This window comes from Tenebrio molitor, chromosome Y, assembly GCF_963966145.1.
Source record: "Tenebrio molitor chromosome Y, icTenMoli1.1, whole genome shotgun sequence".
NCBI lineage: Eukaryota > Metazoa > Arthropoda > Insecta > Coleoptera > Tenebrionidae > Tenebrio > Tenebrio molitor.
The window spans coordinates 4,095,591-4,108,878 of record NC_091056.1 but is presented as its reverse complement, the minus strand read 5'-3'; positions in this window follow the sequence as shown (position 1 = coordinate 4,108,878).

The following is a 13,288-nucleotide window of genomic DNA, read 5'->3' as shown; positions in this document are numbered from 1 at the left end:
AGAGAAAAGATGGAATTAAAAGAAAAAATGACAAAATTGGAGGAGAAAATGGAAGAGCAGGAAAAAAGAGTGAGAAGAAAGAATATTGTCGTAACGGGACTGGATGAAGAGGAATGTGAGAACGAGAAGAAACTGGAAAAATGGATGAAGGCAGAATTAGAGGTTGAAGTAAGGGTGAAAGAGATGTATAAAATAAATGGAGGAAAAATGATTGTGGCAGAACTTGAGAGCTGGGGGGAAAAACGGAAAGTTATGGAAAATAAAAGGAAACTAAGAGAAAAAAAAGGAAAGAGAGTGTACATAGAAGATGATATGACAAAAAAGGAGAGAGACACACAGAAGAAAGTAAGAACGCTAGCCAAAGAAGAGCGAGAAAAAGGACTGCGGGTGAAAGTGGGTTATAAAAAGATATGGATAGAGGGAAAAGGTTTTAGGTGGGATGAAGAAAACGGGAAGTTACATACAGCAAATTTTTGAATAAGAGCGTAAGAAAAAGACGACAGGGCAGAAAAGGGAAAACGAACATGGAGAGGAATAAAGGAGAAAACGAGCAAATAAGAATAGTATTCTGGAATGTAGCGGGAATAAAAAATAAAGAGAATGAGTTTTGGAAGTATTTGGGAGAATTTGACGTAGTGGGATTGGTAGAAACGTGGGTGGAAGAAAAAGGCTGGGAAAGATTGGAAAAGAGAATGCCGAGAGAGTTTGAGTGGAAGTGTCAATATGCAGAGAGGGAAAGCAAGAAAGGGAGAGCGAAAGGTGGGATAATAATGGGTGTGAAAAAGGGACTGGAAGAAGAAAACGGATCTGGAGTAAAAGAAGAAAGAGGGTTTATGGAAAGAACGGTAAAAAGAAAACAGAGAAAATGGAGAATTGTAACAATATACAGCAGAAGTATGAAAGAAACGAAGAGAATAATAGAAGAGCGAGTAAAAGAGCAGGAAGAAGGAACTCTGGTGATTGGGGGGGATTTTAATGCAAGAATTGGGGGAAAAGGAAGGCGGATGGAAGAACAACAAGCAATAATAGAAAGAAGACCAACAAAAGATGGAATAGAAAACGCAGAAGGGAGAGAACTGGTTAGCTTAGTAGAAGAAAGAGGATGGGACGTACTTAATGGAAACTGCATAGGAGACGAGAAAGGGGAGTACACGTATATTGGATCGAGAGGGGAGACAGTTATTGATTATGTTATGGTGAATGAAGAAGCATGGGATAAAATAGAAGAATTTAAGGTGGGAGAAAGAGTGGAGTCGGATCATATGCCATTGGAAGTGAGGACAAAAGGAAGAGAGAAAGAGAGAAGTATGAAGGATGTTAAAAAAAAAAAAAATTGTGAAGAATATTTGGACGGAAGAAGGAAAAGAAAAGTATAGAGCAAGACTTAGGGAGGCAAAATACGAAGAAGGAGAAATAAACGAAAAAGTGAGGGAGCTGAGCGAGAACGTAAAAAATGCAACAGAAAAAAAAGAGATAGAGATAAGAGAGAAGATGGGGCTGTGGAAAAACGAGTGGTGGGATAAAGAATGCAGGGAAGGGAAGCAAGCAGCAAGAAAGAAACTAAGAAATTGGAAAAAAGAAAAAGCAACGAAGGAAGAGTACAAGAGAGCACGCAAGAAGTACAAATTAGTATGCAAAGAGAAGAAGGAAAAGAAACGGATGGAAGAAGAAATGAAGATGAAAGGTATAAAGACGGAAGAAGAGGTGTGGAGATAAATAAATAGGGAAAGAAAGAAAAAAGGAGAAATAGTGAGTGATAGAATTACTATGGAGGAATGGAGAAAGTACTTCAGTGAGTTGTTGGGGGGTGAGGAAAACAGACAAGAAAAGGAAAAGAGACAATACAGAGTGGGAGAAATAGAAGAGATAACAAGAGAAGAATTAGAGCAACAACTAAGAAAACTGAAAAGGAAAAAGGCACCGGGGAGGGACGGTATACAGAACGAATCGTGGATATATGGAACTGAAAGGGAAGTTGATAGGTTGTTAGAGATAATGAATGGAGTGTGGAAGGGAGAGGGCTTCCCCCAGGAGTGGAAGGAGGGGATAATATGCCCCATATATAAGAAAGGAGAAAAGGATACAGCCAGCAATTACAGGGGGATCACGCTCCTTAATACGGCATATAAGGTATACGCGATGATTGTGGAAGAAAGACTGATGAAGGAAATGAATGAGCGGGGTGCGTTACCAGACGGGCAGGCGGGATTTAGGAAAGGTAGAGGGACTATGGACAACGTATATATCTTGAATCATATAATAGGAAATGAGATAAAAAAGAGGGGTAGCAAGATATATGCATTTTTTGTAGACCTGAAGGCGGCTTTTGATAATGTGGAAAGAGACTTACTGTGGGAATACTTGAGAAAGAAAGGGATAAATGAGCATCTGGTAACAAAAATAGAAGAGATATATGAAGAGACGATAAGTAGAGTGAGAGTGGATGGAAGAGTGAGTGAATGTTTCAAGACGTATAAGGGAGTAAGACAAGGTTGTCCACTAAGCCCCAGCCTGTTTGCAGCGTTTATAGGAGATATAGAGGAGATGTTCAGGAAGGGGCAGGCAGGGGGGGGTCGTGGTGGGCAAAGAAAAAGTGTGGTCTTTGGCATACGCGGATGACTTGGTGGTGCTAGCGAAAGAGGAGAAAGGTATGAAAGAAATGTTGGAAAACATGGAGAAATATATGAGGAGGAAAAAGTTGACGGTGAATGTCGAGAAATCCAAGATGATGGTGTTTAGAAAGGGGGGTGGTAGGAGAAAAATAAATGAGTGGAGATGGGAAAAGGATAAAATTGAAGAAGTGAAAGAATTTAAGTATTTAGGTTATGTGATGAATGAAAGAAACACAGCAGCAGCACATGTGAGAGAGTTAGTGAAAAAAGCGAATAAGATAATAGGAGCGGTATGGGGGATAGGAGAGAGAAAATTTGGACATGACTTTAGAAGGAGAATAATGATGTTTGATAGTCTGGTGAAAAGCGTGATGATGTATGGAGCGGAAATATGGGGATGGAGAGAGCAAGAAGGGTTGGAAGGGGTGCAAGGAAAATATTTGAAATGGGTGCTAGGAGTAGATAGAGAGACACCGGGCTATATAGTGATGGAGGAAACAAAAAGGGATGGAATAAGAATAGAAGCAGGAAAGAGAGCAATAAGATTTGAGGAGAGGTTGATGGAGAGAGGAGAGTGTAGAATTTTGCAAGAGTGTCTGAAAGAAAAAAGGAAAGAAATAGGAAAAGGGGTATGGAAAGAGAGGGAGGCATATTTCGAAAGAAATGGGTATGCAGGAGCGGAGATAGAAAGAATGCGAGAGGGAGGCAGAGCAATGACATATGAATTGGTGCAGAGAGACAGAGATGTGCAAGTGCAGGAAAGAAGAACGAGAATTAGGGAATCTAGGTACAATGGGAAGTATGAAAAAATCATAACGGAAGAACTACCAAAGTACCTAGGAAGAGAAAGTAGAAAGGAGAGAGTGATAATAGCAAGATTTAGGTGTGGAAATGAGGAGAGAGAGAATAAATATTGGAATGAGGATAGGATTAGAGTGTGCAGGATGTGTGGAGAAAAAAAGGAGACGATAGAACATATGTTGAATGAATGCGTAGAATTGAGAGAGAGAGAGGAAAGTAGAGAAGAAATGTTGAATGAGGACGGAAGAGGGATCGAATGGATGAAGAAGGTTGAGTGGAGAAGAGGGACAATATGTGGGGAGGGATAATTGTATTTGGAAAGCTGCTAATTTGTTATTGTTTTGAATTATTGTCTTATTTAGTTAGTTAGTTTTAGTTATTATATTATATTTTATTGTATTTTATTGAGTTAGTGGGAAATGTCGAAAATCGGATAATTTATAAACCTGTATAGGTATTAAATATACATACAACAACTACAACGTATTCTGATTCTGTACAAAACTTTATCTAATTCCGTCATAATAATGTTACGTTTTTCACCTTTGAGTCAGCTTGGCATTAATAATATTATTAATAATAATATTAAGGCAGACTATAGCCTAAGGGAGTTCGTTTCGGCTCAGGGACGCGAGGGTCGCGGGTTCGATTCCGACCTAGAGCGAAAGTAAAAAAAAAGGCTATATTCTATCTCGTGATATGTAATCATATTTTTTTTTCCATTTTTTATATGAAAAATACGTTTTACAACGTATGTTTTCTGATTCTGTACAAAACTTCATCTAATTCCGTCATTATAATGTTACGTTTTTCACCTTTGTCAGCTTGGTATTAATATTATTAATCATATTAATAATAATATGCGTAATAGTGTATATACTCCTGCAAAATTGCCGTGCCGCCGGGTGGTGGAAGGAAATAAAAGCAATAACATTATTTTTTCCATTTTTTTAAATGAAACCCTTCACCCCACATTACTGAACTAACTAGGTGGCTTTATGGTCATCCTTTCTACAGAAATTTGCACTCAAATCAAATAAACAAATATGGAATTTTCACAATAAGTCATCAGTGGTGCACTATCGGTGGACATAAAAAACTGGAACAAGCATACTATCTTACTAATGACATATTGTCACAAACATCAAGTAAAGTTCGATTCTTTAATGTTGTTTACATTTACAAGGATTTTATACAGGGTGACTGACGAAAAACCTTTGATGCTGTATCTTGCTTATTTTTTATCCGATTTGAATAAATGACACATCAAATGAAATAATTTTGAAAACACTTCAATACCAACTAAATAAAAAAAATATATTGCGTCCAGTTTTTGACAGATGAACATCAGCTTCTTTTTTTCAAATAGCACTGTACATTTTTTTAAATTCAGTATTGTAGAGATTTGTCTTCTAAATATAAAAATACAAAGAACTATACCCATTCATTAATCAAAAGTCAAGAAATTAAAGAGTAAATGTACAAAATTTAAAAATCAAGTTACCAAAATAAACAAGAGAGAAGTTTGTTCTAAATGCTCGAAATGACTAAGTAAGCTCTGAGTATTCACTTGGCAAAACAGTTTGATAATAATAATAATGTTGCTGTGGAAGAAAATTTCCAAAGACGATTTAGTGTTAACGTGTGGTGTGGCATTTTTGGAGATAGAATGGACTAGTGGGTCCCTTTTTTATTGATAGCAGTCTCAATCAAACAAAATATCGTATTATTTATTATTAAACGAAAGAAGCAATTTTCTGGATGAGATATAGTCCGAGAGCTAGGGGTCCATTTTGAGTAGTGTTTTTATGCCGCTAGATTGTTTTATTTATTGATTGGTGAGCATTGGTTGACAACTAAAGTGAACGTCAGCTGGCGCACCCGCGGTGGAGGTTGCTGGGGGTTGCCGTGAAACTTGTTTAAAAAAATGTTTTTTTTAGTTATTTTACGCAAACTGAATTTTGTAATATCAGTTATTGATGACAGGTAGTGTCGAAAAATAATAGTCAGCTGAGTCGTGGAGGGGGGTTTGCACGTCAGCTGCTCGTGCAAACTTGTAAAAAAATTAATAAAGCAAAATCATTTCAGACCAAATGAAATTTTTTTACATGACTTCTGATACATGTAGAAGTATGATTATAATCGTCAGCTACATGTATAATGGGGGAAAGATCGTCAGTTGGAGTAAAAAAGTATCGTTGCGCTCAAAAATCTAAATGGTGCGGTGCACGGTATTTTAAATCGACGAACTGAGGGCCTTATCTTATAAATCTTAGCACGAGGGAATTTTATACCTGCTATCTCCCAATACAAAAAATTGCAGCGTGTTTTTGTCCCTTAACGACTACGGCCCTACGGCAGTTCGAATTCTGCATTCGCAACAAGTATACGTAAATTTGTAAGCAATGGCACAAGTGAAACCGTTTTGTGTGTTCTGCAAGAAGAGAACTGAAAAATTAATAATTTTCACTGATGAGGCAGTAAACAAGTGTAAAAATATTTTGGAAATTCGGCAAAATAATAAATTAGCAATGAGTGATGCAATAGTACCATCAGAGATAAATGATTTCCAACGATATCATTCCAAGTGCTATCGATTATTTACCGCTCTACCAACCAAATATCGACAACGTAATGAATCTACGTCGATTTCTGAAGCATCAAAGTAAGATTTTCACATTACTTATTACATTAAATTGTTTATTACATTACAGTAGGTACATATTTTTTTTTCAGAGTACAAATTCAGATGATATTAACGAAAATTGCATTATTTCTAGTTTGACTGAACAGGTGGGAACTAGCGGAACTTCTGCTCAAGGTGCAACCATCCATGTCCCAGAGGAGTCAGTATGTGAAGTGGAAATTGAGGGAGCTGAAAATCGGCAAGCGACAAGAGAAGACGATTCAAATTCTGTAAGTGCTGAGAAATCAACAGAACATGTATGTATTGTTTGTCTGAAAAAACACAAAAAACATAGCGGTCGTGAGCAACAACTACAATCATGCATAACAGAAAAATTTACAATCAATTGCCAATGAAATGGGTGACGAGCAGCTTAGTAATAGAATCACAGTAATGAAATCATTCTTTATCACAAAATCTGCAAATTAAATTATACAAATGCACTGCAATCAAAAATGAGGTCAGAAGCTCAAAAAAGTCAATGGCATGTTACTCGTGACATTCACAAGTTGGCCTTAAAATATTATAAAAAGTAGTAAATGCTACTTTTTAAATTTTTTAAAATCACTATTCGTCGAGTTTGCTTCAAATCTTGATGCCAATACATCAATAGACGTGGAACCCTACAGTTTGGAGAGCAGATTGTTAAAGACATTCCCAAAAAAAATAAACGTAGTCACTATGAACGGGAAAAAAATTGTCAAACCTTATAACGGAATGATGATTGAAAACGATTTAGATCTTTTGGAAGAGGAAGATATTTTGGACCGTGCTGTATTGATTTTGAGAAAACGTATTCGGAATATTGAACGTCGACGATTACCAGATGATTTAACAACAGATGCCTTGTTAAAAGGAGAATGAGACGTTCCACAAACACTGCTCAACTTTTATAGTACAATTATATCCACCAAATATCCGGCCAAAATGAGTAAAAATGTTGAGAGGCTCGCAAAATCGCTTTCAGAAGACTTGATTTATGCCGTCACTAATGGAAATATGAAAACTTCTAAACACATCAATCTGGGACTTGCTATGAAAAGCTTAACTAACAGCCGAAAAATTATAAATATTCTCAACAAACACGGGCATTGCTGTAGCTACACTACTTTGGAGGAATTGGAAACGGAAGCTACATTCGCCGCAACTTCGCGTTTGAATATTTGTCCAGAAGGCATAATTCCAACAAACAATTTGTGCACGGGATTAGCATACAATAATTTTGATCGCTTTGTGGACACTGCAACTGGAAAAGATACATTGCATGACACGGTCGGAATAATTTTTCAAAATATTGTCGATGGTCCACAAACTATCCCTGGAACCGATGAGAATTTAAACGAAAATGAGCCATCTCCAAGTTCTAAGAAAAGACGTCGAACTTTTGATGTTCTAACGCTTGAGTTGCAGTCGTACAACAAAAGACCAAAAATCCGTCAAAGTTTAGAACCCGTCGACAGTCCATTACGATCATTTAATGTTGATATTAAACAATTGCGATACATCGATCTCGCTTGGTTGGTATCTCATTTTTTAAAAATACCCAATATACCCGCATGGGTCGGATATAATAGTATGATTTATCAGGATAACAGTTCTAAACAAACAATTTCTTATCTTACAACAATTAACGAATCACCAACAACAGTATCTGTTGTCCTGGAGACAATGAGACAAGCTCAAAAAGTAGCTGAAGAATGTAATGAAGATTACATGGAAGTCACATACGATTTAGCTATCGCGAAAGTTGCTCTTCAAATACAAAGCATGGAAACACCGCAATTTGATAATTTATTTATTCACTTTGGATCCTTCCATATAATAATGGCGTATTTTAAAGCAATTGGAAAATTAATAGACAGTTGTGGAATAACTAACATCATGGTGAATGCGGATATATTGGCGAGTGGCTCAATAAATAGCTTCATAACTGGCAAGCATTTTAATCGATGCAAACGTATTCATCCTCTTCTATACCTGGGCCTTGAAATGCTACACTTTGAAACTTTCCTTGAAGAAAATGATATTCAAGTGTCTAACGATATTATCAATTATTTATTACTATTCAGTAAAGAAAAATCAGCCAGTCCAACAATTACAAATGACGAAATGATATGTCTGTTTGAAAAATATGAAGAATATAAAGAGCAAACTTTGAATGGTGCACATGGAAAAACGCCAGAGTTTTTTATGATATACATGCATTTAATTGAGCATTACTTCATATTCTGTAGGAGTATACGCACTGGCAACATAGAACTTTACAAATACATCTTACCTAGTATAGCAAATACATTCTTTACATTTAACCAGCAGAACTATTCACGTTATACTGTAATGTATCATGAAAAATTGATGAAAACACGTGAAACTCATCCAGGATTGCATTTGCGATTACAAAATGGATCATTTGCAATTAAAAGGACTGACAAACCATTTTCTCGACAGCCAATCGACTATACACTTGAAACAACGATCAATGCAGACGCAGCGAACAAATTGACAGGAATAAGTCATATGACCAATTCAATATCAGCACGGCAGCGCTGGTGTAAAAGCCATAGTATTCGTTCAACAATTACTGCACATGTAATGGGGGAAACGGGATTGCGACCTGTTCAAGATATAACAGCAGATCTTGAACGGAGTAGGATAAACCGACATTCTTTGCAACTTCAAAATTTAATTGCTCACATGAAGCAAAACGTAAATCCGTTTTCAAAGGATAATGATAAAAATAACTTATATAATATATCAACAGGACAAGCAGTTTCTGAAGATATTGAACATTTTTTGTTGAATGTGGAAAAACTTGGTAATGAACAACGTGAACAATTTATTAATGAATGTTCTGAAGATCCAGAAAGATTTGAAAGACCGATTAAGAGAAATAAAATCCTCAATTTCGCGACTGCTGTACCGAAACAAAAAATATCCGTTTCTGGAAAACTGATAGCAGTACAAATGCAACGTGATTTATTTGGCCAATTGTTGTCAATCTCTTTAGAGCAAAAATTGAATATCGACAAAGTTTTAGCTTATCCATTAACACCAGTCCCACTAGCTTTGTGCCATATAGATGGAATGATTAATAAAACAGATACATCAGTTTTATTAAAAATGCTACAGAAGGAGATTCATAGCAATCCACCAGAACGATGTGATGCCATTATTTATGACGGGTTTTTCATTATGCACTCAATAACAGATGTGCCATCTTCGTTTGGGAAAGTATTTGAGAAGCTGATGCAAGTATTTACTGCGAATAGTGCGAGCACGGTGATAATTGCTTTAGACAGATACATTTTTCCATCAATTAAAGATACTGAACACGGCTTAAGAGGAATGCTCAAAGGACAACGTTTTCAAATAAATAGACCTGATCAAATACGTCCATCGAATTTCTCTGATGCGTTGAAAAATGTACATTTTAAAGAAGCTTTAATTGAATTCATTATTGAAGATTGGAAAAATGATCACATGGTACCGTTCATTGGGAATAAAACCATTTACGTGAATTATCTACACTGTTATAAATATGAAGTGGTAAAGTACTGAGAACAGAAGAACCACTTTTGTCATGTGTAGGCCACATAGAAGCTGACACTAAAATTGTGTTTCATGCTTGTAAGTTGGATTCTGATGCTCATGTAACGATAAGATGCTCGGATACCGATATTCTCGTCATTATGTTGGGCAACATGAATTTCATTCCAAACGATTTAAAAATTTCAATGCATGTTGGTACTGGAAACCACCAAAGATTCATCGACATCAACAAATTATATGAAACTTTGGGTCCACATTTGTGTTCTTCGTTGCCAGGATTTCATGCACTCACAGGCTGTGATTTTAATCCAGCGTTCTATCGAAAAGGAAAAAAAAACCGTTCCAGATTCTTCGAAATTCTCAAACGTATACGCAAACATTGAATGACATTTCAAATTTACCCAATCGCAACTTGGATCAACTATTTGCAACACTGGAAGATTATGTTTGCAAAATGTATGGATTTAAAAAAATTAATGACATCAATGTCGCTCGCTCAACAACTTTCACGAATGCATATAGTAGGAATGATAATGAAGATGTATTCTACTTAGAAAAAGGAATTGACGGTTCTATGTTCCCGCCTTGTAAGTCCGAGCTGCATCAACATTTTCTTCGTACTTCATATATCGCCCATCTCTGGAGTCATGCACATCTTCCAATACCATCCGAGTTATCACCTGGTGAGTATGGATGGGAAGAAAGAGATGAAAAGTATTTTTTTAAATGGTTTGAGGGAGATCAATTGCCACCATCCATCACAAGCGTCACCAGTCTTAACGAAAACCCCCAAGGTACTCGTATGATTAAACTTCTTCTTTCTCAGTGTCGGGCGAAAATGTTGGATGACATGACGTTTATAATTGATACATTTTTTTTTACAGATGACGATGGAATGGAAGACAATGAATATCAATGTGATATAACTATAAATGGTAGAGATGATGACGATGATGATGAAAATAATGATGATAATTATGATGAATCCAGCGAAATATAATCAAATAATTCTAATTCTTTCATTTCAGTTATGTTATTCATTAAATAATAAAAAGCCCTTGGAATATATGTGAGTTTTATACATAGCTGATATACCTACCTGTATTTTCGATAAATTATTAGAAGATCGTTTGAAATTTGGAAACATCATAGTCTGAATAAAACAAAAATATAAAATGTCAATCAGCTGAATGCCTATTGGGGGGAACGTCGTCAGTTAGTCGATTCAAAATACCGCGCGCCGTTTAGATTTATAAGCTCAACGATACTTTGTCACTCCAGCTGACGGTCTTTCCCCCATTATACATGTAGCTGACGATTATTATCATACTTCTATATGTCTCAGAAGTCATGTAAAAAAATTTCATTTGGTCTGAAATAATTTTGTTTTGTTAATTTTTTTACAAGTTTGCACGAGCAGCTGACGTGCAAACCCCCCTCCACGACTCAGCTGACTATTATTTTTCGACACTAGCTGTCATCAATAACTGATATTACAAAATTCAGTTTGCCTAAAATAACTAAAAAAACCATTTTTTTAAACAAGTTTTACGGCAACCTCCAGCAACCCCCACCGCTATTGGGGCAGCTGACGGTCGTTTTGGGTATTATCCACGTAAAATATATTATGACTCTTAAAATCAGCCAGCATGAAATGATTAGATCAAAAAGACCCCTGCCTCTCGGACTAATACCATTAGCAGTGTTGAATAGAGTCGTGTTTCATCAGGACGGCGCCATACCACATAATGCACGCATGAATTTTGTATTTTTAAATCATTTAAATCATTTTGGTGAACGACGAATGGGTGCTCATGGAGCTATTCGATGGCCTGCTAGATCCCCAGATTTGAATCCATTGGATTTCTTTATATTCATTCGAAACTTTCCAGACAATATTTATTTGACCCCATCAGGTACCCAAAAAGTGTTAAGAAAAAAGTTAGTGCGAGTATGTCAGGAAAATCCCCGAAACTTTTTACTGAATGCAAAGGTGGGCATTTCTAGAAGGTACCGAGTGTCTGCAACAGCATTGAGGAAATTTTGAGCAACTAGAATAGATTTTGTATTGTTTACAAATTTGATTACTTGATTTTTGATTTTCAATTTTTTTCAATAAAAATAAATTTTTTGTTGATTCTTTATAAGAGCGAATAAAAAAATATATAGAGTGCAATTTGAAAAAAAAAGTTGGCCATCGTCTGTCAAAAAATAGATGTCGAAAAAAATATCGAGTGGGATAATAATGAAGTGTTTTTCTAACTATTTCATTTGATGTGTCATTTATTCAAATCGGATAAAGAATAAGTAAGATACAGCGTCAAAGGTTTTTTGTCAGTCACCCTGTATATAACACAATTGATCTAGTATCTCTTGTGTTCAAACTGTTCAAAGAGTTAATTTTAAAAATTGACAATTTTTATTTTGAGTGACAACTCAAAAGCATCAAAGTCTGATACATTTTGGATGTCCCGGCTTTTAGTGTCCACCGATAGCACCGATAGGTACACATTATCATTAATAAATTATTGACTTAATTATATGCATGCTTTCAAACATGCCCAGTTATGTAAAATTAACCATTTTAGATAACTGTGTTATGTTATGTAAAATGTGATATTCGTAGCATCAGAAATTCATGTAAACATTTGACTTTTCAAAACGTAATTAGATAAATATTTTGTTTAATCCATTTCCATTACGTAAAACAGATTTCCAAATTACCTGCACCTGCATTGAAACCTGTAAAATATTATAGAAGAGTAGAACACTGTAATTCTGCTTGTTTGGATGAGGGGGGGGGGAAGATGGCGTCGCGAATAATTGGATTACTGGCTTTGTTGGATTAAAATACCTTATATTTCGCTGTTTCGCTCTATTTCACTCTGTTTCACTGAAGGCTAATAGCTGCGTTGCATGGGGTTGACGTGATTTCGTATCTTCGAAAAAAATCGCTGTTTTCGTCAATCGCCGTTATTTAGGGTAATAGCGGCGATTCAATCACCGGTAGCGATATATCGCTCATCACTACTTTGATTATTATTGTCATAGAAATTTGACACTATTCTGGCTGACAGTTAAAAAATGTATTTTATACTCCCATTTTCCTTTTCCACATGCCCTTTTCTTTTGATAAAGGTAAATTTTGATTGGAACTTTGCATTAAATAAATATTCACTACGTGCTTACTTACACTCATTCCCTACAACCTACAATACTTAATGACAAGGTTAGTCAATTCAAAATAGGGTTAAAAACGTATAATGGTCATTTCACATTAAAAGTCAAGGCAGTGATGTTGATGTCTCACTTTTTTTGCTCCCGATAGTACCTAGTTGAAGCAAAAATTATACATATATGTACAGCGTGATCAGAAAGACCTGTTTGAGTTGGCAGTACTGATTTTAACTGGAGGAACTTCCGGTTGTTGACGATTTCATACTGACAGCCCTTGTGTGACAATTGACATTCAAATTCAAAGTAAAACGCTGGAAATTTCAGATTAATTTATTTAACATGGTTTTCACATTGCAACATAACATTTTTATTGGAATGGCTTATTTTCGAAGTGGAATTCATAATCTAGTTACTGGTTCTGTAGTTCAAGTTGTTTCTTTGTACCGACTCGCGTCTAAAACGC